At 36.7% G+C, this 3,241-nt stretch overlaps 1 protein-coding gene across 1 annotated transcript in view; it reads left to right on the top strand.

Annotated features, from left to right (window-relative positions):
• The window catches only part of FOCAD (focadhesin), a gene marked incomplete at its 5' end in the record, with an annotated part of 53,166 nt that overhangs the window by 10,768 nt on the left and 39,157 nt on the right, over positions 1 to 3,241 (top strand). The window lies entirely within an intron of this gene.

Below are 3,241 nucleotides of genomic sequence, written 5' to 3'. Positions count from 1 at the left end.
AGAAACATTTACATCATGTTGACCCACTGAATTGCTGATAGGTGTATATCTAAAAGAAAGGTCCTCCTTGTGTTGAGTCAGTTTCTTTGCAAAAGTTGTGATCAGTCTCAGCCTGTGTTATTCTCTGAGCTTCATGGACATATCACCTTTTGCCATCTGAGCCTTCTTTCTTTGTAGGGGTTTATTGGTCAGTGTGTGGCACTCAGCAAAGCAATGTTATGCCTTTTGCTTTTTAGAAGTTGCAGGTATTTCTGTAGCTATAACCCTTTATTATTTACAGTGTTTATTTATGGTGTGTAGAGTACCAGTCTCCCACTGTTCCCATCCCCCTGCTCCATTAGTTCACTAGCATTTGGTAGGAGTTTTCTGTAGGACAACTGTTATGTTAGAAGTCTAGAAAATACCTTCTGAAAAGGAATTGCATAATTTTAAGCTTTTCAGCATTAAAAAAGAAAAAATAAAGGGAATTTAGTGTTACAGCAGTTGAAGAAATCCATTAATGAAAGACCAGAATGCACTTCTATGCTCAGTGATGGTTTTAATATTCTCTAGCTTCTGTGCTTGTTGTGCACCAGATGATAGTTAGCCAGGGTAAAGAATTTTCCTTCTTCAGATCATTATACCGAGTTTATTTGGATGATTACCCACTCCAAAGTCATATGAGATCCACTTCAAGAACTAGCATTTAGTTGTCAGCAGCATTTGGACGGGTGAGACCCACTTTAGGTCTTCAGATAGTGGCAGTGTTATGATGAAGGGTCAAGTCTGAAACTTTGCTGGCCAAATGTTATGATGGCTGAAGAATTTTCTTTTGCTTGAATCTCCTTTTATTCAAAAACAACTCCCCCCCCCCCCCCCCCCAAAATACAATACAAGGAAAGCAGCTAAAATGATGCTCTTTACCTTTTGCCCTCCAGAACAGTACAAGAACATTGGTGAGTAAGGAAATGGAAACACTGCTTTGTGAAAGGCTGAAAAGACCCACAAAAAAAGTGGGAAAGTAATCTTAGCATCTTTCCTTTTTTTCACTGTGATCCAGCTCTTTTTTCCCTCAGGAGTTAAACTTTCGAGTAATACAAGTTGTTAGACTTGGTGTATTTTGGGACTGTGTGTCCCATTTAGTATGCTGTGATCCTGACTGCGACAGCATGTTGACAGTTGCAGTGGAGTAAGATATTTCAGTGCATGTTGAGCATGGTAGAGACAGGCAAGATATTGAAAAAGCTGAATAGTGAAAAGTTTCGTACACTGACATGATTATGTTGCTGTACTGAAGAATGCATCTTTCTGCAAGTAAGTGATGCCTATACCCTTCAATAAAATGTTTAGCATTTGGAAACACAGACTGTTTGCTTTAGCCAGTGGAAAAACTGAACTTCTGCTGGACTTCCACTTCTCGAGATAGGCATATGTCAGTGGATTTCAAATTGGTAGAATGTTGCTATAATCTTGGACATTAGTATGAGTGTTTTATAAATGCAGTAAAGAAAATAAATCCTTCCTGTTTGTGAAAGGAAAAAAAAAATCATTTAAAATCATTCCATAGCGAAAACATTCTGGTGTTGACAAAACTGCTGACGTACCATTTATTCACAGTCAGCTGAGTACTAGATCCTGTATGGCACCAAATACTGCACTTGGTTGGTATGATGCTTACATGAATATGTGTGGAAAGCAATCCTCAGTTGAATACTGTAGAAGAAACCATGCAATTATTGTAGTACTGTTGTTCTTTATGTGTAACTTAATGGAGAGTTAATGTTTTTTGGTATACCAAATATGCATAGTCCAAAACCAATATGTTGTTTCAATGCAGCTGACAAAAGGCAGTTGATATTTGTTGCTCCTGCAGAATTCACTTAACTTCATCTGTGTGGTATGGATATCTGCTAAATCTGAAACTTCTGTTAGTTTACTGGCTGTATTGTATGGCCTTTTTTTACCTGTTAGCTGAAGTTGGAGACTATATGTGATACTATTGGAAAGACTGGAACTAAACATTCTTGGCTAGCTAATGATTTTGTAGTTTTCCTAAGTGGCGATATCAAATGAGACCCAATGAATAAATAACTTTGTTTCTCCACATATTAATATACAGTGTATTTTCTCTTTCCAAACAACTAACTCATTACAAAGTTAACATTTCTAGATAGTTTAGTTTAGTAAAAACTTCCAGTGCTAATGTCTTTATGAACAGTTGAAGAGATACTTTCTTATTCTTGCAAACAGTATCTTTTGAAAGGAAGGAAAGAGAGGTATCATTTTCACTTGGAATGTTATCAGAGAAGTCTTTGTAGCCATAGTGGTCATTACCATAGAAACACACTCATGTGATTTCTATTCCTGAAATTGATTCAACTCAAAATACATCTTCAGGTTTTTAAACTGCACTGAAAATGTGTTTTGTACTCATTGGAGTGATTGCTTGATTACCTGCACTCAGTGATACCAAACATGCTTTCTTTTCAGTGCAGAGCAATACTAAAACAATTTTTCTTAATGCCTTTGTGGAATATTTTCATAAACCTATCTTTCTTTGATTTCATTACATAGATCAATTTGTATTTCTTTATGCCTTAGCCTTCTGTTGCTTTGTTGCAATTTTGTAGACCTGAAAGAAGTTTTCAGCCATTTGCTCACCTTGTTTAAAGAACAGTTTTGATCTGCAGTTCTATTATGTTTTTCCCTGTAAAAGGCTGAGTATTATACTCATACCTTGCTCTGTGATTTTTATTATTTGCTTAGACTTCGGTTCTAAGCATACATTGTTTTGGGTTTGGTGTTTCTCTTTGTTTCATTGTTGTGGTTTTAGGGGTGGATGGGAGTGGAGTGGAGAGAGTTGTAATTTCTTGGGGGGGCTGGTTTTGTTTGTTTTGGGGGGTTGTTTTGTATTTTTTCCTGTTTCATACTGGTTTTGTTGCAGTGGAGCCTGAAATCTGAAAGACAAATGCTTTTAAGCGAATTTGATCAAGTTAAGTAGAACAGTAGTGTTGTATGAAGATACATCTACAGCTTTGTATGGGAGTGGAGTGGAGAGAGTTGTAATTTCTTGGGGGGGCTGGTTTTGTTTGTTTTGGGGGGTTGTTTTGTATTTTTTCCTGTTTCATACTGGTTTTGTTGCAGTGGAGCCTGAAATCTGAAAGACAAATGCTTTTAAGCGAATTTGATCAAGTTAAGTAGAACAGTAGTGTTGTATGAAGATACATCTACAGCTTTGTGTATTGCTAACAGTATTTATTCC

The sequence above is a fragment of the Acanthisitta chloris genome, unplaced genomic scaffold (genome assembly GCF_000695815.1).
Source record: "Acanthisitta chloris isolate BGI_N310 unplaced genomic scaffold, ASM69581v1 scaffold28326, whole genome shotgun sequence".
NCBI lineage: Eukaryota > Metazoa > Chordata > Aves > Passeriformes > Acanthisittidae > Acanthisitta > Acanthisitta chloris.
The sequence above is the reverse complement of the archived record's forward strand: the minus strand, read 5'-3'. Positions and strand labels throughout refer to the sequence as shown.